Genomic DNA, 23,637 nt, shown 5'->3' with positions numbered 1-23,637 from the left:
GTCTTTACTGCTTTATGTGGAATCATGGTGTCCACTCAGTTAAGTCATTTTGAACCTGTCTGTATGCCTAGGACTACTCTAACATGTGAAGTACAGAGAAGTGCTAATCCAGAACCAGAAGCCTGGGCCACTCTTGTCCAGTGTACACTGTGAACCTGACCCAACCAACTCCCTAGGCCTGCTTCTTCATAATAAGATAAACTGGACAGCTGAGACTGGTGGATGGTCAAATGCAGTAAGCATCCAAATTTTCTAACAATGTTTGTGACAAATGCAGAGCGTTTCCCAAGACGATGCTGGTTCTGTAGAATTGGGGTAGCAACCAGAAATCCATATTTCTCATGATCATCTTCCCCTATCCCTCACCAGGGACTCTGATGTGTAAAGGCTAGGACTGATTCCCTGTTTTCTCTGAGACCAACCTCCTCCAAGCTCTAAATGACAGTGCAGAAGACATGTAGATTACTCAGTCACTGTCTAGACATCAGCTATGGAAAAGCACTGAGCTCCGTCTAGAAGTGTTTAGTGCCCACACTGCAGATGGAACTGAGCATCTACACAGCTCTGCAAGAGCTCCACCAGCAGCTACACGCGGACCATCTTCATTCCTGCTGGGAAGCCTCCTATTCAGCTGAGGAAGAACTAAAGCTTTTTAGGCCCAATCCAACGTCCTTGTCTTTGAGGCTGGGAGGAAGACAGGAGGCTACGGACCTGATACAGACTCACTATCTTCCAAACAGCACATATCATCTGTCTCTAAGAAGGAAGCCCAGCTCTGCTGATTGACAGCGAGATTGCCTTTACTATCATACTGCAGGTCACGGACTGAAAGTGTCTGAAGCAATTTTCCATGAAGAGGCACAATCTGGGATTTTAATTTATCATTGTGAGGTTTTCAACAGGGGAAAGTGTGCTTTCTTAAAAATGACTGTTAAGAAACTTTTTTTCAAGAGTGCCAAAAGTGGGCTCTGAAAAGCAACATTATGGGGGAAAATAGAGTTGCAAAGTAGACAGACAATAATTAATTGAAATAACTAATTAGGGCTTATTTACATATATTTTTATGTACTTTCAAACAGGTTTTCAACAACATTTCTAAATTCAAGGGCATTTGTGGAAGGAGACACTCTACATGTTAGATGAAAGCAAATGCATTCTCCTAGGTTCTTTGTGAAACTTTTCAGAGTATTCAATTCATAAGAACAAAAAACTATCTCACAAGAGAACTCACTGGCCTTTTTTATTGCCTCCCACCCCACTTCACGGCTTTAATGAACACAAGCTCTGAAGAGCTTAGCTTCCCCTCTGATACACTTTTGCAAACAAATGTCACCATTTAACCAGAACCCTGTTTGTGGCATACAGTCTATTTCCCAAGCGGCCTTTCACTAGGAATCCAAAAGACTCGAAGGCTTGGGACAGACATTCGGGCATAATTCTTCACAAAGCGCGAGTTTTCTTCTCACCAATGTACCTAGTTAGTTTGGCGGTGGCAGTGTGGTGGCATTGAGGCTGCGGTCTTGAGTAGGGGCCAACAGCCTTCTTCTTGCTTACTAGCTGCCAACTTCTGCTGCCTATCCCAAACCAGGGAATCCAGAGGCCCAGCAGGGAAAGGCAAGAGCTGAGGATGCATCCATCCCTAGGGAAGTCTATCTCACTGTGGAAGTGCTACCTACTCCAAGCTGCTTTTCATCACTTGAGCTTTCAGAAACCTCCATGAGGTCAAGCAGTATTTTGCTTTGTATTTGGCAGGGAGAGATGCTCTAAAAAATAAAAAATAAATAAAATAAATAAACAAAACAAAACTATGGAAGAAGAGAAGAAAGTGCTTTTATAAAACAGGGAAGAGAAAAAGTTAGATGGTGGTGGTATACATTGTGATTCCAGTACTCGGGAAGTAGAGACAGGAGGATCAGGAGTTCAAGGTTAACCTAGGCTATCTTTTAGAGATCCTATCTTCTAAAAACAGGAGGGAAGGTGTGAGACAAAGAATTTGAGGGAACACATTTTCATTTGCTCTGTAAAAACATAAAAAAAAAAATAAAGCCTAGCTAAGACATCATGTTGTCTATAACCCCAAAACTCTAGTGGATGAACCGAGAGGATCACGACTTCAAAGCAAATGTGGGTGTACATAGGAAGACCCAGTCTTTAAAAGGGGTGGGAAGGCAAAGGGAAAAGCAGAAGGGAAATCTGATGCGTTTCACAGCCTCTTTTGCCATAGGCACCAGACAAAATGAAGTGTCCACAGCGAAGCTGAGGAGTGGGATCTCCCAGTCCTTCCTTCCTCCCTCCCTTCCTTCCTTCCTTCTTTCCTTCCTTCCTTTCTTCCCTCCCTCCCTCCCTCCTTTCTTGCTTCCTTCCAGTGTCCTGGCAGAGAGCAGTGGGTTGCCACAAACAAGCATTCTGTAAATGCTGCTCTATGCTACTTTAAGGCCTGGACTTTAAACAGATTTAGAGTCTTGAGACTGTATTTTTTCCAAAGTAATCAGAGGCCCAATGACTTGGTATTTTGCAAGAATTAGGGGTGGTGAAGACCAGTGGTATGGTTCTGTGGTTGAACATTTGATTAGAATGTGTGAAGGCCCTAGGTTTGAGCTCCCATGCCACCCAAGTCTGAAAAAAAAATCAAGAACTGGGAGTAAGATCATAAACAGTTTAGTTTTCCTAGCTTATTGTCTATAGCCACCTACTAGTTTTTTTGTTTGTTTGTTGGTTGGTTGTTTTTTTTTTTTTTTTTTTTTTTTTTTGAGACAGGGTTTCTCTGTATTGTTTTGGAGCCTGTTCTGGAACTCGTTCGGTAGACCAGGCTTGGTCTCGAATTCACAGAGATCCACCTGCCTCTGCCTCCCGAGTGCTGGGATTAAAAGCATGCACTGCCACCTTTAATTTCAGCACTTGGCAGACAAAGGCAAGCAGATCTCTCTGCGTTCAAGGCCAGCCTGGTGTATATAGTGAGTTCTAGAATAGCCAGAGCTACATAGTAAGACCCAACAACAAAAAGGAGTTAGTATTGAATACACACTTTAAAAAACAAATGTCAAGTTTTGGCATAAGCCAAATGTTCTACTTATCTCTGGCCTGGGATTAGCCCAAATATAGTCAGTGTTTAAGTGAAGGACTGTCCAATATAAGGCACAAGCTATCTTTTCAATATAGGGTTGGTATTTAATGAAGTTGAGGCAAAACAAACATGGGACTTAGCCTTGTACCCTGCACAGCAGAAGAGACAGAGCTTAGATATAAGAGTGGCTACACCACACTTCAATTAGCATGGTAGAAATGAGACTATGGAATTCTACTTGCAAAATGGAAAGGTGCAGAAAATAAAGGAATCTGAAAACACTTACAAATCATTGACCCAACTCCTTTCCTATCTCAAACATCCAAATTACCTCTGGGTCTTTGGAACATGACAGTAACCCACAAAACAGAAGGGATCTACTTACTCATAAAAGAACTTACGACACTGAATATTCAGATGAAGACTATAGCATATATCATTGAGTATGTACGTTTTGTCTGTTGTAAGACAAACAGTATTTATGGACATCTCAAAACTGAGGAAGAAGAGAAGAACTCAATCTTGTGCCACTACAGTTACTAATACAAAGAAATGGTATGGGTTGGCAGAGATTTTGTTAAAATTACATACCCATTTTAGACTGCAGAAGTTCAAAATTACATTCTCTCTAAGATTTTAAATACTTTGATAGTAAATTCTCTTCCCAGGGAATAAAAACTTCATAGCAGGTTGCTCCCAGAAAAATAAAGGGGGGCTATTAAACAAAAATCTCAGTGCCTGACATGGATATCTCATTTCAGGTTATTAACCAAAAGTCCCAGATACCTCCAAGACAACATAGGCTACAGCCAATGCCCTTGGTTGCTCACTATAATTAACTAGATGGTAAGATCCTATAGCTAAAGATACCATGTACTTTGGTTGCTAGACATAGAAAAATCAACCTGGAGCAGACTAGGAAATTCCTTCCTTCTGGCTAGCTTTCACAGTGTCGCAATGTACTATGCGGACTACAGGGGGAGGGGAGGGGGCGCTGGGGAATATCATGGTCTTACCGGTGCTGGATGCTGCAGGCGACAATACTGACCTGGAAGGCAAGATACACACACTGGTGCCATAGTGGCTATTATGACAATGGCAACTACTACTTTCTGATTGGATTTCAGACTCAGACCACAGGAGGGAATTCATGCTGGCACCAAATACCTGTCCCAAAAAATCTATGGTTAGGGAGGCCATAGACCTTACTGGGAAACTTACTATTTTTGTTTTTGCTAATAGCTCATGTTGTCAATCTGCCTTCTAAAGTTTTGTGTTTCTACCCACAAACTAGTGTTGCTGTCAACCTTGGTCAGGGAAACTTCTTTTTGCAATGGACAACAGTTAGTGCAAAGACTCATAAACTGGTCAAAAAGCTAATGATAAGTGCTACTGAGTGTTCAGCCCTAAATGGGACATCTATATCAAACTCCTCACCCCCAAGGTACAGGAAACGTTATGGAAAATGGGATGGAAAGCACACAAAGCCAGAGGCTAGGGAGGAGTGCTGTGAACGCTGTCTTCTGGACATGATATGGCCATCGCACTCAAACAGCTGGCTTTACATAAATAAGACCTGCACAGCATCAAGTCAGTCAATGCTCCAGTATGGGTTGGGGGGAACTCACAAAGCCCTAACCATTACTGACACATGTTTCGGCAGCTGATGGTTGCTTGGGGAAAAGGGGGTCAATTTTCTTCATGGGTCTGGCTCTAGTACGTGACCCTGTACCCATGCACAGGCAGCATTAATGAACCAGACTCGGAGAGGTACAAAAGTGAGGGAGGGGAGAAGAGAGGGAGGGAGGGGGGAAGAGAGAATATAAAGGGAGGAGGGGGCTATGTTGGGACAGAGCCCAGGGAGGAAGGAAAAGGAGAGTGTGGGTGGCTATAATCAAGATACCTTGTATGTACATATGAAATTGTCAATAATAATTGAAAAAACATTTTAAAAAGAAAAAAATGACCTTTAAACCTGGAAGGGGCTCTACATGCTTAACTATAATCCTGAATTATACTAGTTGTTTCCAAACCTATCCTGAAGTCACCTGTTTATTACAAAATCATTTTCTCCTGGTGAGTTTCATTTTATGTACATCTACAAATTTTACAGTGCTGAGAGATTACTCATGTGAAAACGTCACTACCTGTTGGCCAGAACTTGGCTCATAAAGTTCTGCTATGCAGCCTGAGTGCTGACACATGTTGAGAATCATAAATTAGGCTAGAAGGAAACTGCCCCTACCACAGTTGAAACACTTAGGTTAACCTGAGTTGGCACTTGCAGAGTTGACTGCAGCTGCTGCTAGCACGGCTATGTCCTTAAAAATATAACAGAAGTGAGTAACTCTCCTGGGGAAAAATGAGTGTACTGAACCAAGGTCCTTTCAATACAGCAATGTGGCCAATGTGCCTCTGAAGGACTAGCACTGTGCCTTAATGCAGTGAGAGTTTGGTGCCCGTTGTATCCAGAGACAGAACAATGACAGATGAGAGGACTGGAACCAGCAGATAGCAATGTCAAGACAGAGGCTACCTACCAATCATCATTGAGTATTACTTGATTCTACTTGCAGAATTCAAGGCAACCAAAGAAAGGCAATCCTTTCTAACCTGAATAGGATTAAAAATTTCAAATGTACTGTAAACTGTCGGTGAGGCTTTTGTTTGGTTTGGGCTTTCTAGTTGTGTGTGGGAGTTATTTATACTGAATATTTTAAAATCTAAGACAGCATTATGCTGGTTGCATTAATAGTACTAAAGGTACTGTATTTAACTAGGAAATGAATGGAGCATCTGCTGACTGAAATATAAGCTCATTAAATGCTACAGTATTTCACCAGTCTTGTGGAATGTTGTTATTAAGGCTACAAATCATGGGCTGAAAAGATAGCTCAGTAGTTAAGAGCACTTGTTGCTCTTGCAGGGAGGGGGCTTGGGTTTGATTCTAGCACCCATGATGATGATTCACAACCATTCATAACTCCAGTTATAGGGCGCTGATGCCTCTTCTAACCACAAAAGACACCAGGAACACATGTGCTGCACAAACATACATGCAATAACACTAACATATAAAAATTTTAATCTAATTAAAATTGAATTATATGAAATAAATTAATACATACTAGGTCGATTCTGACTCATGAGAAGTGTCAAGATTTATTGGTCTTTCAGGTAAATAATGATTGAGAACCTAAAGTCAATATTTAGTCAAAATTTATCTTGAAAGGCAATAAATCTTGATTTTTGCTAAAGCGAATAAGCAAATAATGTGTACCATTCTAGAGATACTGACTGCTTTTCATCTACTAAATATCCACCTTGAGTTGCAAATAGAATGATCTACAGGAGATTTTCACTTCTAAAAGACATGATTTGAGTTGTAAAGTTACTTTTAATTTTTCTTCCAAGACACTTCAATAGCAGTGTTTATATTAGTGTAAGATAAAAAGTTTCATAATGAAATGTTATAATCTCAGCTTCTTGTATATTTAAATCAGTGCAAATTAGTAATTTTTCCATTCTTGTTTTCCTTTGAATGCCAATGACTTGACCTTCTCATTTACTTGTTAGTTGGATTTTTGAGGAGAAAAAAAGACTTTAGAAAAAGTCATGTCAGTAAAGATTTAAGTCAGAAAAACCAGAGCATGTTTGGAAATCCCTGTATTCCAGTTATCTGAGGGACACAGTAAGGTGTAAAAGTGGCTTGGACAAGAGCTTGGAGCAAAAGGATGTGCTCGAGACTCGGCAATCTAATAGGGCAGAGGAACTAGAGTTGTCTCAAGCAGGGTGGCAGTCTGAGCTTTGAGAGGATTCGCTGCTAAGAGGAAAGCGGAAGGGGAGAGAATGACTGGATTCTGACTTGACTGGGTCTTGGCTTGGGAACAGAAATAGGAGGGATTACAGCCTGATGTGAAAGTACGGCCAAGGGTCTGTCAAAATGCCCACAACCGCTGTAGAAGCCCCTAGAGTCAGAACAACAGGCAGTTTAGGGAGCAAAGGATGCTGCTCAGGATAGGCCTCCACAACAAAGCATTCCTGGACCCAAATGACAGACACATCACGGTTAAAACCTACACTGAGCACTGTTCGCAACCTGTCAGCCTTGTTGTACTTGGTGGGTTCCATTTTAGTACAACAGGATTTCCAGTGACATATGACTGATTGACTGGCTGGCTGGTGGCTTTCAGTTTCAGGTCTTGGAGACAACACATGCAACAAACAAACAAAAGAAAACCTGTGCCAGTGCAAAGACAGGAGAGTAATAACATCAGAGATTTCTATACTGACCCAACTTAATCACTGTCCGTGCCAGCAACAGCTGTAAATTATTCAAGCTGCTTGGTAAAAGAAGTGCCATGGAAAGGAGGTCTTGTCCATGCTGCACTGTCTTCTACAGAGCCCGCTTGTAACTTCAGGTTTTTTTTTTCCCCTCCATAAAGGAATTCTTTTGATGACTCAGTCACCCACTAAGAACTCTTACTTGAAGGCTACTGGCCACAGGGACTAACCCTCTTTCAGCTCACCTCCTTCCATCGATTGGTTGTGTCTGAACACTGTGCCTGAAGTCCTGCGATCAGAATAGGTCAGCCTCCTCATATAAAAAGGCAAAAATGCTAGGATGGGCTATTTAGAGCTGGGGAAAGGTGTGTATTAGATACACTATCTTACCGGAATGTTACTCTGAAATAGAGCTGAGTCTGAGGCAAGAATAACAGTAATGCTGACACTGTCTCTAAACTCAGATCATTTGGCATTATGTTTCATTTTGAGAATATTATTAAAGTATTTTCTATCTTACTCAGGTCTCCTAAAAGATCCTGTGCTAAAACAAGTGCCTGGCTCACCTTACCTCAGTCCCAGCCCTGCTCCAAGCACTTTGTCTTGCAAAGCATCCAATGTCCTATCTACAGCACCTTCGGCTGGCATTTAACATCCTGTGAAATCACCACTAGTTCTCTGTGTGACTCTCTAGTTCCATCTCTACTCTGATTGGTCTCAAAGGTCAACAACCTCTCAGTAGCTTAGAAGTTGATAGTATCTTTTTGGTCCATCTGAGAAACAAAGGGTCTCTCCTTACTCTGTTTCTGGGCCCTATCTTTTCTCCCAGATTGGATATATAAGTCTCTACTTGCATTAGCCTCAGCCTGTAGCTTAATCACACACAGCACTGCACCATGGTCGCCTCTGACTTCCCCTCACATCACTCCCTGTTCTTAACACATGCTTCTCTCTCCTTATGTTGCACGAGGTCTCGTCTCTTTGAACTTTACGGTATCTTTAAAACACAATCTTCCTTCTTCTTTCCTGACAGCATCTCTTAGAGTAATGCCTACTTGGGCTATTTCAGTAATGACAACAATTTGATAAAATTAAAGTCATGAGAGTGGACCCAAGGAGTAGTAGGGACAGTCTCAAAATGGAAAAAGATGACTTTCATCAGGTTCCTATAAATCCATGCTTGGATTTCATTTCCATCCCACACTAAATTCCATTTGCCCTATGAGAGTCAGACACTGCCCTGCCTTACTTCTTTCCTTTATTCCTTTGTTTTATGGCTTCTGTGTTTTTCTGATTATCTTAAAACATACCTGTGACCATGCCCAAAGCTAATCTTTTAACTAAATGTTTGGTATTTGAAGGCAGTCTGTTTGCATCCTTTTACTTAGACAAAGTAGGCCAAATTAAGAACTGCCTACCAGTAGAAATTCCTATTTTCTGATCCTCACCTTGCCATCTGAAAGGAATTTCTTAGCATAATAGTACCTGATTCTCTCTTATCAGACCGCTTCACAGATGGAGAAATGAGGTATCTAACTAGTGAGTTTAGTTTTAAAATTTTTATGTTATTGTGTGATGGAGGTGTACAAAAGACAACTTTGGGGAACTGGTTCTCTCCTTCCACCTTTAGATGGGTTCTGGGGATCAAACTGAGATCACCAGACTTGTGTGACAAATGCCATTCCCTCTGAGCCATCTTCCTAACAAGTGAGTTTTAAAGAAGGAAACTGGCATGCTCAGCCTGACCTCAGAGAACAGATTTTCTGCCTATTGCAGTAAGAGGGTATTGCCTCAGGGATTCCAGTTGTGGCCAGATGCATAAGTGGATCTAATTTAGGGGTCCTTTACAGAATAAGAAATGTGATCTCTGGACAATACAATAATTTGATCTCATCTTTATGGTATCTGAAAGGAAAAAGAAGAGATATTACTTATTAGCCTTGCAAAACTCCTTAAGAATGATAGCTCAGACAGCATCTACAGGTAGTGGACGAAAGGGCAGGGCAACTGGCACACGTATGTTGGTAAGATTACTGGTAGAGCCAGGCTTCAGGGGATGCCAAGAAACCTTTGGCATTATCAGGCACCTTTTATTCAAGCTAAAATCCCTCATCCTAACAATGGATGAGAAACATTACTTTCCCAAAGGTGGCCCATCCATTGTTAGGCCAATCTAAAACATCACTGGGGAACCTCCTCATATTTTCTGGGCAAAAATACAGTGATCTACAATATTGCTGAATTAATATATGTAACTCTGGCTGGGCTAGAATTCTTCAGTATATGAATTGTATACAGACAAAGCAATTAACCCTTCCCCCAGGACAGAGCATTGAAGGTGCTGACTCATAAGACTGGAAAGGCTGGCTTGAGGTTGTAAGTCAGTGGCAGGATTACCAGCAGGAGACCATGCCTTTGTGCTCCTAATTTATTACTTACCCACTGAGTCTGAATGCCCATCCCGCCAGCCACCATATCAGGTGTGCGTACTCCTCTGTGTGGTCTCTAAGAGTCTGGGGCTTGAGAAGAACCTCTTTATTGATGAAAATGAAGACCGAGATCAAGACTTTCAAGCTAAGTCTGTTCCTCTGAGTCAGAGGCACAGGCCTGGTGATTTGAAGGACAGTCATTTTAGTCAGAGGCACAGGCCTGGTGATTTGAAGGACAGTCATTTTAGTCAGAGGCACAGGCCTGGTGATTTGAAGGACAGTCATTTTCAGCAAGGCCTCTGATTCAGCCCCCATACAATTTCTAATGAGGGAGCCTCAATGAGCTTTGGTGTATGTGATTTCTAATCTTGGTGGGAATTGCTTCAAGCCCACATCTATGCCCTTGGAATCCTAGTTCCTATCTAGAAGTGATATATACACAGCAAACTAGATATTTTTCCTCAACTAAAAGTAATAGAGAACACTGAGCTTGTTATTTTGTTTTTTGTTTTTTTGTTTTGTTTTTGTTTTTTCAAGACAGGGTTTCTCTGTATTGTTTTGGAGGCTGTCCTCGAACTCACAGAGATCCACCTGCCTCTGCCTCCGGAGTGCTGGGATTAAAGGCATGCGCCACCATCGCCCAGCTGAGCTTGTTATTTTGTATATATTTAAAAAGTAAGCACTATATTCTAAGGTAAAACTTGAGAGTAGTGACTGCTTTAGAGTAGTTGGTGCTCTGGAGGGTTGCAGGAGGCCCATGGTCTAGAGCTGATAGGTTCTGGCCTGCCACTGAAGCCTTTTGGTCCCAGGAGCACCCAGGAAAATACCCCCCAAAATCTCTTTCCTTAGATAGAAATAGTTAGTGTAGCTCTTTTCTGAGTTTCATGAGTTGTTTTAGCAAATTATCCGACCTGAGTGGGCCATGGGAACCCCTGAGCATTTACAGTCAGTCAGAGTGAATGTGGCCTCGTAGCCCTGGAAAACTAGCTGGCATGTGACATGGAGTAGTCTTACAAAGAACCGAGTGTCATGCTTGAGCTGCAGTAAACAACTGGGTTGAAACAGAATATGTACAAATGTGTCAAATAAACTCTGATGATGCAGTTCCCAGAAATTCTCAAACGCAACCCAAGTCTAAGATTCCTAGTCCACTAAGACAGGCTAAGGACATGTGCAAATGTTGCATGCTTATCCCGTATATTAGTATAGCAAAAGGCTCTGAGATGTCATGTAGCAAAAACCCAGAAGTGTCTAGAAACTGCAAGATACGGCATCATCACCAGTTTGATATGAGTAAGCTTTACACTCAACATCTATTAATACTAATTTTAAACAACTTAAGACAGTTTAGTAGTGAATGAAGGTTTTCTGGACAGCTTGGTATGGCAAGGATGGGTCTGGCAGGCCTGGTCCTTCTCCCCCATATACCTTCTGTCTTGCTAAAAACCATTAGATTACATTCCAAAAGCTAGCCATCAAGGTCTATTCCCTTATTTAGCTACTTCCTCCTCCTGACAGTGGCTGCCAAGGTCCAGCAATCAAAGTACTGAAGTCCAGCAATCAAAAGTCCCCTTTGGCTCCCTAATTAACATGCCCAATTAAAATTAAACACCTCATCCTAGCACAGGGTTTGTCCTTGTATCTTTATAAACTGCCATTTTCCTCTGTGACATGTCTATTTCCTCTCTATCCAGAGGCAGACCATTGCCCTCCCCTCCAACAAATACCTCTGCCCCCTTTCCCTTGTTCCCTTCCCCTTCTCCCATCTTTGTTACTTTTTCCTGCCCTCTGCTCTTCTGGGGCAAATAAATCTCCTTTGTGCTGAGAGTTTGGTCTTGGGGGTCCTGAGCCCACACTTTTCCTCTCAGTGAGCATATCAATTTGCTATGCAGATGACTCCTACCTGAGATCCCTAGAAAAGATGTGAGAGCAGTAAAGCCAATGATGGGAGTGCAGAAGGATGGTCAGGACAGAGTCTCACAACTATTTGGTATGTAACTATGGGTACCAGATGCAGAGCTTGACAGATGGCAATGAACAGGATGAATACAGCAACCGCCAGAGCAGCATCTGCAGCCACACAGGGGAGACACACACTAAGCAAAAGAATACACACAAAAATCTTACGATCTCAACTGTGATAGCAGGAGAGCAAGAGGCACTAAGCTTCCATTACTGTGAGGGAATTTAATAAATCCTAAGCAGTCAGTTTGGGGGGTTGCCAAAAGTCTTGGAAGTGACATCTAAATACTGACGGGAAATATGAGTCAGGGTGGTGCTGGGGGTAGCAATCTTTCAGAGAGGAGCAACTGGACATTTGAAAATTTGAGAGAGAGTACAAATTCTGAGGAAGAGTAAATCCAGTGCTAGAACTGGGGCAACGCGCAAAAGGGCAAGGGTTGAAACCTAGGGAGTAGGCCAAGATCCTATAGGGATGCTGAAACTCAAGCCAAAATAGCTGGGAAGAAATTGCAAGTTGTAAATAAGACCACCAGTGCCAATCCAAACTTTTCCAAGCTCATACTCATTGCAATTGATACATCACATGGGAAAGTTAGAATACAAGGCCAGTCGGGAGCTCATGTGGCCACCTATATGATAGATGTTATAGTTGGTAGCAAATAACTGAAGGGAGAAAAAGGCTGTCTGAAAATTTAACTATGCTTGTCAGACAAAACAATGCCAGAATGTAGGCAAAGTGTTAGAACTACCTATCTCCTTACTTCCTTTAAACTTTTCACTACCAGAACCCTGTTGTATAAGGACAACATAAAAACCTAGAAGAAAATTATTACCTTCATGGTTGAAATGCTTAGCATATATAGAAGAAACGCTTTAAAGCAATATGCTCATTTAACATAGGAAAAACTAAAAGATGGTTTGATTTCTCTATTAAGAACATTATATAGCTAGGCCAGCATTTTCTCTAACTTTCTCAGTTAATTTGGAAATTCCTTTAAAAAGCCTCAGGGGTTCTGACTTCAACAGGCTGGGTCCAGCCATTCCTTCCCACATCACACACATGATTCTAATGTGGGTACTAAGGCATCCTTTGATAGATCTTGGGTAGGTAGATCTTTGATAGACACCTTGGGGCATTGAGGTCTTCCCTTCCAAAAAGTGAAACACAAATTCACAGGCCCATGGCAGAGGTTCACATGAGCAGACAAGGTAGGCTTGTGAGAACTCTACCTGGAACATTAGAATGAGGAAGGAGAAGAGGTAGAGACAGTCAAGAAGGACTTGAGAAAGTCAACATTAAAGATATAGAGGGTTTCAACAGAATATACAATCTAGAATTACATCCATGACCATAACCAATAGACTCCCACAGCTGCCACTACCTTAGGGGTTCATTGTTTTGTAAACATGCCCAAGTTTTCATCTAAAACAAGAGGAGGAACTTGGTGTTCTTTGGGTTTCTTATTGATTTAATTTAATTAGAACATTTTCGGGCTGGAGAGATGGCTCAGTGGTTAAGAGCACTGTCTGCTCTTCCAGAGGTCCTGAGTTCAATTCCCAGTAAACACATGGTGGCTCACAACCATTCATAATGAGATCTGGTGCCCTCTTCTGGTGTGTAAATATGAATGCCAGAATACTGTATACATAATAAATAAATCTTAAAAAAAAAAAACATTTTCAGTGTTAGCATTTATCAATGTGGAAAGACATAAGCATAAAGCCTTATTTCCTATATAAATTAATTTTTATGTTCCCCCTATAACAATTTGTAGGACTGTATATAGTCCATATTTCTCAAATAAGTGAATAATTAGCTTTTAAAAATGATACAAGAAAAAAATGGTATTGCTATATTAGTTTACCTTATCTATAGATATATAAAACATCAAGTTTGGGGGTAATCCTTGGGTACTTGGGAGGCCCAAGGAAGGAGGATCACAAGTTCAAGGTTAGCCTGGGCTACATAAAAAGATCGTAAGTTCAAAACATAAAGAAGATGACAAATTTTCACATAAGCGTATTTCTGCCTTAGACAGGTTTTAGAAAGCCTCTTAAGTAAATATTATTACTCCTAGGGGTCCCTGAGAAGTTTAAAGATCTTAGGTAGGAATTAAGAAGGATCTTGACCTATCCAATCTATCCTAAAACCACACTCACACCAATTTCTCTCCCAGGGAAAGATCAGTAAATAGAAACTTCTAACTCAATGTGGAGTCCAATTGTGCAATAACACTTCCTTCAGAAGTTTAACCAGAAATGAACACGTGATGAGAACAATGTTAGCCAAAAAAGAAGCTACAAAAAGGGACAAGAACTTTCCAGACCAAAGTATAGCAACAAAGACTCGGAGAAATGAACGGCTTAAAAAAAAAGCACAGTGATGCCTATGAAGTTCAGGAAGGTCTATCAAAAGATCCCTGTCTTCTGAAATTCAAAATGATCCTTTTCTTCTGAAACATATCAAAGAGATACATGTGACATCTACGATGAAAATACTAGGAATAAATCAAAAAAGCAAATTTATAGCCTATAAAATCAAACGGCCTACTTACATAAAGTGATCAAATCTCTTTGAATTTCAGGATATGAAAGTTTAAAATACAAATTACATAACATTGTTCTTCACAGACTCACATTACTATGTCAGTGTGTGTCCTGATTCTTGTTACCCATATACTTTTATTTAAGATTTTTTTCCAGACCTAAAAACTTAGACTCTAAAAAGTATAGAAGGTAGAGTAATTTATACAATGATAGACATCAGAGCTAGGAAAAGGATTCCCATCGTCTGTCTTTTCAGTCAATTGATATTCCTACTGGCACAGGTTCTCTTTGCCAAAGGGAAAACGGAATTATTGAAGGAGATTTAATCGGAAGACGTTAATCTCATTTTCTTTAAACCAGAGACATTCAAAAATTTACAGGATGAGAGAAAAGAGGGACTGTATAGAACAAGAACATTCCAGGTAGGTGGAAAGAGAACTAAAGACCTCAAATTAACTGTGTTTTAGTTACACAGAATAGGGCTGTCTTGTTCTCTGTACACCGAGTACAGTGCTCAGAAGTTAGTAGGGGTTCAATAAGCACTTGCAGGAGACTTGAATTTGTCTCTCTGCCTTGCAGATGAGAATACTTTCAGACAATCTAAGTATCTTTTTTAAAAAATATTTTAATTTTATTTCATGTTAATGGTGTTTTGGTGCATGTACGTCTGCATACCACTTGTGTGCCTGGTACCCACAGAGTTCATATGTGGAATTACAGACTACTATGAGTTGCTTGCTATGTGGGTGCTGGGAATTTAATCCAAATCCTGTGGAAGAGCAGTCAATGTTCTTACCCTCTGAGCCATCTCTCCAGACTTCAATCGGAGTATCTTGACATCTGAAATTTGTGGTTTTCTAGTTCCATTGGGCAGGGCTCTGCTCATTTTCTCCCAAGCCACTTAAGGTAGTTCTGTTACATAAGTGCGCATGTGGCAGCTTTCAAATATGTGACACTCTCGTTATGTCCTCCCTCTTCTAGTCCCGTGTACACCATGGAAAAAATGCTCCTTTAATCCCAGCACTCAGGAGGCAGAGGCAGACGGATCTCTGTGAGGCCAACCTGAATTACAGAGCAAGCTCCAGGACAGCCAGGACTATTACACAGAGAAATAAAATCCTGAAAATAAAAAACAAGTTTTTTTTGTATGTGTCCTCATGTGTGGGAGGACTTTAGGGGAGGGCTGTGAGCTATGATGAACACGTGGAGGTCAGAAATCTGTTCTCTCCTTCCTTTCACCATACGCCTCACGACATCCAGCTCAGGTGGACAGGTGAGGCAACAGGTGCCTTGAACAGCTGGGTGGTCTCAGCAGCTATAGCTCTCTTCTTTGGGGACCTGTTTGAAAACACTTTTGATGGAGCCAAAGCAGACCCAATGCTGGCTTCCAGATGCCACATTTGTATGCCTGTGTGGACCGCTGTTGGTCAAGCTTCCTCTGCCCTCCATCTTTGCGGTCACTCTTCTGAATATGAATACAAGACTAAGTACCCCCCACTCTAATCCTCACCTCATTGGTTTTCAGTCATTCTTCTAGCTTGACTTGCTCAGTTCTATCTTTCTACATCTTAGTGGTCCAACTTGGTTTTGTAATAGCTGGAACTTTGGTGTGTACACTTATGTAATCTTTATCCAGGCAATTGCTGTCAAAGGTAAGCAAATATTAATAATAGCTAGCCTTACTTTGTGCCAAACCCTGTCCTAAGCCCTTGAGGTCATATAATAAGGTGAATGTGATTGTTCTCACATTTGAGATGGGGAAAATGAAGGTGCAGAGAAATGAAGCCATGTATCCACGGTAACAGGATTTCCAAGCAGAAGAACTGGATACGCAGGCAGGGCTCCAGTCTTTGTCTTACTAAGCTCTGCACTTCACTGACAGACAGACAGCCTTTTAGACTGACATGTACCTACCCATCAGCAATGCCTGGGTGAAACTGTTAGTCATTCATAAAACAACACAACTGTGACCTCTGATAACCCAAGTTTCACTGTCTTGGGGATTATATGAGATGTTTTTCTAAAGCAGGGCACTTCGATGACCTAGAATCTTGGCTCATTTTCCTGTGTGCATCCTCAGCCAACAACAAAGTCCTCAGGGTCACAGGCCATACCTAGTACTCTTCTCTTGTGCCTTACACGCATCTACTTCATGTTATCTCTGCTGGATGAGGTAAAAGCCAAGGAGGGGCAGACAATATCATCTCTGCTAGATGTGGGAAGGCCAAGGAGGTTAAAAGCAAAGTCTGGCCGGGCATTGGTGGCCCACGCCTTTAATCCCAGCACTTGGGAGGCAGAGGCAGGTGGATCTCTGTGAGTTCGAGGCCAGCCTGGTCTACAGAGTGAGTTCCAGGACAGTCTCCAAAACAATACAGAGAAACCCTGTCTTGAAAAACCAAAAAAAAAAAAAAAAAAAAAAAAAAGCAAAGTCTGGGGGGGGAGGGACATGGACAGGAAGAAAACACCTTTAATTTCAGCACTTGGGAGGCAGAGGCAGGTGGATCTCTGAGGCCAGCCTGGTCTACAAAGCAAGTTCCAGGACAGCCAGGGTTGTTACACAGAGAAACCCTATCAAAAAAACAAAACAAAACAACAACAAAAAAAAAACCAAAGTCTAGAATGAGGAAGAATGTGGAAGCCACTTTAAGTCCTCAGCTTTCAAGCCCCACGGGGATTCTCTTGTATAAACAAGAGTGGGAGCAATGGCCTCACATCAGTGACCCCGAGCCCCTCTCTTTCTCGCCTTCCCTGGAATACCTTTTCCAGCTTTTTGAGGGAAGGAACTTTCTGCAAGGCTTTGGAGGGCACAGCCTGTGCCTCACTCCTGTTTACATATCCCAAGGATCCTGGGAGACTATGTGTGATACATATAAGGTGATTGAAAAATATTTGATAAATTTAACAAACAAATAAGTTTTCACCTTTCTAAATATTTATTGACATGAGCATTCAAATTAAATTATTTGATGATTTTTACTACCAGCAACCTTTGTGGTCATATTCAGGGTTAGAGAAATAAAATTTAGCCATTTGGTGCACACTCCTGCGTCACACACACACACACACACATACACACACACACACACACACACACACACCCCTGATGATCTCTCCTTTCAGTAAGAAACTACAACCGAAAACAGTGACAAGATGACTTAGACAAAACAGCAAGGCAGCAATAGACTAAGTGCTTCTTATTTATGCAAGCTGATTCTATGCCTTGAAGACATGTCTACATCTTCCCCTTGTTGTTCGTCCCCTAATTCTCCACCTGCCTATATGCTAGTCAAAGAAATCTTCGCCTTAGTACTATTCCTACCAGTAGGGAGGCAAACCTGAAGCAGTATGTGAGCAGAACTGGAAACACGAAGGAAACTCTCTTTCTTTTGGTTTCTAAGTTCATTTCCTTAGAAGACCTGTCACTTTGGTACACCAAATTACCTTCCAATTTTTACAAGGGACAAAAAACAATCTCCCCTAACACTTTTGTACACACTGCTCCTCTTGGCTCCTGGGAACCAAGAGATCTTCCTGTAAATAGTCACACACAATAAGTTGCCAGATCCATTTTCTCCTTTGCCACTTTGCAGGATTTTCTTCAAGGCCAATAAGTAACTAACGAGGCCCAACACACAAATGTTGCTTACTTCCGAACTGGTAGCTGCCGAATGAATAATTAACCTCTCTATACTTTCTACCAGGGATGCTTGTATTGCTAGGGTACAGGTATCCTTTATGTCTAAAGGATGCCATAAAACAGGCACTTGCCAGAAATATGCCTTCATTTATCACATGAAATGCCATGTGGTATTAGTGAGGTCGATACTGTTTGTTTAATATATTTTGCTTTCCTGGGGGCTTGAAATGATTTGTTTTTACAGCTGTAACAGAGTTAAATTAGGGATTTATCTTCAGTTTAGCTAGTTGAGCATATATAACCAGGGGCTATTAATTATCTGCCCAGAGGCCTTTGGTCATCTTCCCACCGCTTACAGCATCCTTGAGGTACTGAGTTTCACCACCAACAGCCAGATTTGATCCTCAAGTAATCAAATCTGGTTTCTCAGGAACTGAGGGCCACTGGGGGGAGGGGAGGAGGTTTTGTTTCTGGCTCCAAACTTCCCCCTCCCCCAACATGTAAATGCTATTGTTATGAGGATTTTTTTTTTCCTTCAAGGAATTGAGCAAGGAATTTCAGAAGGAAAAGAAAATCTTAAAGACTAGTTCCAGACAGCCATCCCCACATGTTAAAAACCACCTTTTTTCTGACATAAAGTGCCAGCAATCCTTCTTCCCAGTCCTCATCTCAGACTACTGTTTTCTGCCTTCCCCGAAGCAAGGCTGCAGAGCTGACCCCAAAGATCAATCTCTCCAAAGGCTGCACTACACTCTCCGCTATCTGTTTCTTGGTGTCAGAGAGAAAGAGGGAGCAGGAAAGTAAGGTGAGGGAGAGAGAAGGGGTAAGTAAGGTGAGGCAAAGGTTCACAAAATGAAACACACACGCAGGAGACACACCAGGGTGCAGGGATGCTCCCACATCCCAGGTCCTAACAACAGACTTCTTTTCCAGAGGTTCATTGTCAATCAATTAGCCAAGGCAACAGGGGTCTGTGAGATGGGGGCGCCCAGGGAAACAATGGGCTGTCCTGTAGTATTACTATTTAATCACTTTTACTAAATAAATAGAGCAGCCCTGAGGCGCTGTCATGTCAAGGGAATTTATAACAACAACAACAACAACTAAAAACAACCCCTCATTTTTTCATTGGTCATTACTTTTTCCCTTCAGGACAGAGAGGGTTATTACTGCAGCCTTAAGTTCCATCTTTGTGTTTCTTGCCTTTGATTCCCACTCGGACCCTGCCACTTTCTGGCACTAATTTGTCAGGCTGAACAAAGAGGGGATTTGTACCTCCTGTAAGGTCTCAATTAGGAATGGCTTCTGCTGTATTATGTGCCATTCAGAGGAGACACAATGCCGGTAATTACAGGAATTTGCACTAAATGGCCGAAGAATTCACAGCAACCCCCCTTCCCCGTAAGTCCCCCCCCCCCCCAGGGCTGGAGAGGAAGAAAAAGGAAAGCAACAGCTCTTAATGCCAGAGATGCACAATCACCAACAGTAGTCCCCAGAGGTTAAACAGCAGCCAGGGAGCAAACCATAAAAACAACAGCGGGAAAACGGTGGAGGCCTAGGCCCACTCTCCTCCCAGTCCCACAGCCCACTTCAGTTCCACTCGTGAGCACGGCCCTGAGTGGGCAGCCAAACCACCTCCAGATTCCACATTACAAAACTCGCACAAGGAACACTTCTGAAGGTGAGTGTGGCATCTCTGTCACACCTCTAACGTTCCAGGCTTTTCAAATGCTTGTACTCAATTGCTAGATCTCTTGACTGCTGGAAAATTACTGTGTATCTGCTGAGTACAAATAAGCAGATGCACATGTCAAACCCCTAAAGAAAACAGGCATGTTGTCTCATAGTCTACTTTATAAAGCAGTTATGAATAACCCAATTTAGGACCTCTCATAGGTATGCACTTCATAAATACTTCAGTAAACTGCACAATCATCTTTTAAGCATTAATATTTTAGCATCACAGATTCCTCATTGTCAACTACAATTTTGAATTCCAGTCCATAATTTCACAGAAGCACACCTCATTTTCAATTACAGATGCCTCCCATAAAGGCCATATTAAAGCACGCGCACACACACACACACACACACACACACACACACACACACACTCGCCCCCCACCCCACCAAGTCCAGCACAGGAACTTTCTCTGAGATTCAATCTTATTGAGTGCCTTATTTATAGGCCAGAAACGAGGAACAGCAGTTTCATACAGACCTACCGGGCACCACCTCCAAAGACCTGTGGATCTTGTCATGGCTGCTATTTGGCAGTTACCAATGTGATTTCTGCATCCACATTTCTGAAACCCGGACCCCAGGCACACCCAAGTACTAGGCAAGCGCTAAATGATCGAATGAGCATGTGAGTGGGTTTTCAGATGTCAGGAAGTGGAACTGGCAAGCTCAGGGTTCCCCGAGAGACAGGCATGAACACGGTCAGGTTTCTATAGCAAGAGCTTGCTAAGCAGCATGGAACTGGGAAGGAAGCCATTTGGCTATCACACATAACAAAATGCAACTATCCCAAGTCTACACACAAGCCAAGAAATATGCACTCAGAGACCCGCATATAGCTTCAAAACTTTAACCTCAGGCATCCTGGGATGGTCTATTTTCTTCATAGGGACTCTTTAAAAATGTTAAGGGATCTAGAGAATTCTTTACTTAGAGAATTTAGTGAAATAGGGCCAACTGTCCTATTTTATATATGTAAATGCCAGTATTTGTGACTCCTCTGAATAGTAATCAAATGACATCAGAATAAAGAGCCTACTCAGTGCAACACGCATCCAAAATATTTCTAGGGGGAAGGACTAGGCAGACATTAAAAACTCAACAATCTAAAGAGGTACTCTAAAGTCATGAAATTGTGTGAATTTGCTTCTTAGAAATACATAAAGCCCAATGTGCTGGGCCGATTGACAGTCGGGAAGGCAGACACGCTGTGCAGCTGCCTTTTCAGGGACTGTAGTCATAAGGAGAATGACAGAGTTACAAAAAGCAGAGCAAGTAGTTTAAATTAACAGTGCTTGTAAGAAACACAGATCCTCAAAGGTCCATCTGCTATAACAATCTATGATAAAACAAACTGTCTCCCAGTCCTTTAAAAAAATTTCACGTTTGTTTATCAAGTTTGTTTTTAGTTTTTCTTTTGAGACTCTGCCCCCTACAGGACACACAGAGTAATTCTCAACCTGAGGCAGGAAACCAATAGTCCTCCCACTGGAAATGCAAAGGCCTGTAAAGCACACAGATCATGAAGGGGCTGAACACTGAAAAGGGGGAATGAAACAGACTTGATCTTACTTTGGAATCTGCTATATTATACATTACATATGTAAATTAGCATTCTTTCCACCCTAAACTAGAAACGCACCCGCATCCCGCTGGAGTGCCAAGCCAAAGCATGTGCTACCAGCTGAGCAGAGCGATGAACGTTAGACTTCTTATCCCATGGCTTCCCTCCTCCACTACTCGCCTATCTTCCAGCAAGCCAGATTAATCTATCGAACACCAAATTTAGACAGCCAAGGGAGGCATTCTATCACAGGGACGCTGCCAGAGAGTACTATTCTTGCCCATTATATAATGCTTTCCCTCTTCTACTTAGCTTCCCTATTTCTGCTTCTCCTCTCTTTGCCTTCTCCTGTTTTTAAAGTCTCCAATTTCCAGATGAGTTTGTTCTCAAACATCCCCTTTCCTCAATGCAAAACATGGGAAATGCACACTCCATTAGGAAGTGCTAACTAAATGACAACCCTCCTCATTCTCTTACTGCACAGTTTCTTAAAGCAGATGCTCTGGGGACAACCTTAGGAACAAGATTAGGCTATTCTCTCATCTTTCAATAAAAGAGATTACTGACCCTACCGGCAATCCAATGTCACACAGTCACACAAGTATATTAAGAGCTCAGGATGCTTATCTTGTAAGCAATTAGTATTGTTGTATGTCTGAATTCTGAAATATAATAATGTATGCACCAATGAGGCCCTGAAACACTAACAATTTCTAAAATAAATAAAAATAAGGCTAAATATACTAAAATTATTGTCTTTTTTATTTCAAAACCACTTTCAAAAGTAGCTGGCTGATTCAGCACAAAGTCTCTCTGCTCTGTCATATGTATATATACACGTATATACGTACACACACACACACACACACACACACACACACACACACACACACACGTGCGCGCACGCGCGCTACCACCTGGGGCTTCTGCACTGGCTCAGTGCTTCTCCCAATGCGGTTTTCTTTTCTGAGACAGGTTTTCACTGTATATCCCAGACTAGCAGTTCTCCTGCTTCAGCCTTCCAAGTGCTGGAAATATGAGTATGCATTGCCATATCTGGGTTTCCTAGTATTTCTGGCTCAGTGTTTCTCCTTCTGCCAACCCCACCTTCAAGTTCCTACTGCACAGTCATCAAGACCCTCCTTAAAGTTGGCTATTTTCCAATAGAAAGGTGGCCATTGTGCCTACACTGAATTTAAAGTGTGGGGTTTCATTCTGTCCACCACCATTTGCTGTTTTCAATGCAGGAGCTAGAAGAGAATATAAACCCTGCTCGAGCTTCTTGTTCGTTTTTAAACAGCATACTTAAGTCTAAAAAGCTTGACTTTAAAACTTCTTGATCAGTCTGTCTTTACGGTAAATTACAGTCACAAACTTGGGAGTTTAGTGAAAGGGGGGCAATTTTAATTTAGCTTACAGTAGATGGACAGAAGAGAACACTGGGCCTGAGGCCCCTCTGTGTCACCCTCACACAGTGGCTCCAGGAACTAGGGCTTCCCCTCATGCCTCAGGAGTCACCTGCTGAATACTTGTTTACCTCTCAGCCATCTCCACACTGCCTTCAATGATGACTTTCTATAGATTCTACCCTAAACAGGAGCTGACAAAGTCATGGTCACTCTCAGCCACCAGGTAGAAACATTTGCCTTGCCTAAGGAGTGCCAGTAGTTACTAGAACTTAAAATTCTGTCATGAAGCCGGGCGTTGGTGGCACATGCCTTTAATCCCAGCACTTGGGAGGCAGAGGCAGGCGGATCTCTGTGAGTTCGAGGCCAGCCTGGTCTACAAGAGCTAGTTCCAGGACAGCCTCCAAAGCCACAGAGAAACCCTGTCTCGAAAAAAAAAAAAAAAATTCTGTCATGAAACAATCTGTGACCTAGACAATCACAGTGATCTGTATTCAAGAAGGTAGAGGAAGCAGGATGACGGCTGACTCAGGAAGCCTAAATTCCAGTCTGGTCAAGCTTTGGCCAAGTCATTTGGATTCGCTGAGATACATCATGGCTTCTGTTTGCTTTCCAATGAGTATTAGAATGGATAGATTTGGTTTGGTTTGGTTTGAGCTATTTTTGAGACAAGATCTGGTACTGTAACACTATAGTTCTGACAGACCTGACACTTGAAATATAGACCACACCAGCTTTCAACCCATGGCAATCCCAACTTAGCCTCCTGTGGGTTGCTTAGAATTTTTTAAATTTTTTATTTTTTTTAATTAGACAGCGTCTCATTCTGTAGTCCTAGCTGAACTGGAACTCAGCAAGTGTTAGTGAAGTATACTTGTTGGAGGAGAGATACTTTTTATAAGCAATGATTTTAACAAACATCTTTAACTGTCACATGAGAAGGTTTTTAACTGAATTCCCATTGCAGGATTCTGAAAAAGTTCACAAATAAGCCAAGGCTGTAC

General features: G+C 41.9%; 1 protein-coding gene and 1 non-coding gene across 4 annotated transcripts in view; one reads left to right on the top strand and one right to left on the bottom strand.

Moving 5' to 3' along the window:
• The window catches only part of Plekhm3 (pleckstrin homology domain containing M3), a 151,160-nt gene that overhangs the window by 91,963 nt on the left and 35,560 nt on the right, over positions 1-23,637 (bottom strand). The window lies entirely within an intron of this gene.
• LOC121142996 lies at positions 7,148-7,278 on the top strand. The gene has a single exon (XR_005880139.1). It is a non-coding gene; the product is annotated as a small nucleolar RNA SNORA54 (small nucleolar RNA).

Source organism: Mesocricetus auratus, unplaced genomic scaffold, assembly GCF_017639785.1.
Source record: "Mesocricetus auratus isolate SY011 unplaced genomic scaffold, BCM_Maur_2.0 Super-Scaffold_100010, whole genome shotgun sequence".
Lineage (NCBI taxonomy): Eukaryota > Metazoa > Chordata > Mammalia > Rodentia > Cricetidae > Mesocricetus > Mesocricetus auratus.
The sequence above is the reverse complement of the archived record's forward strand: the minus strand, read 5'-3'. Positions and strand labels throughout refer to the sequence as shown.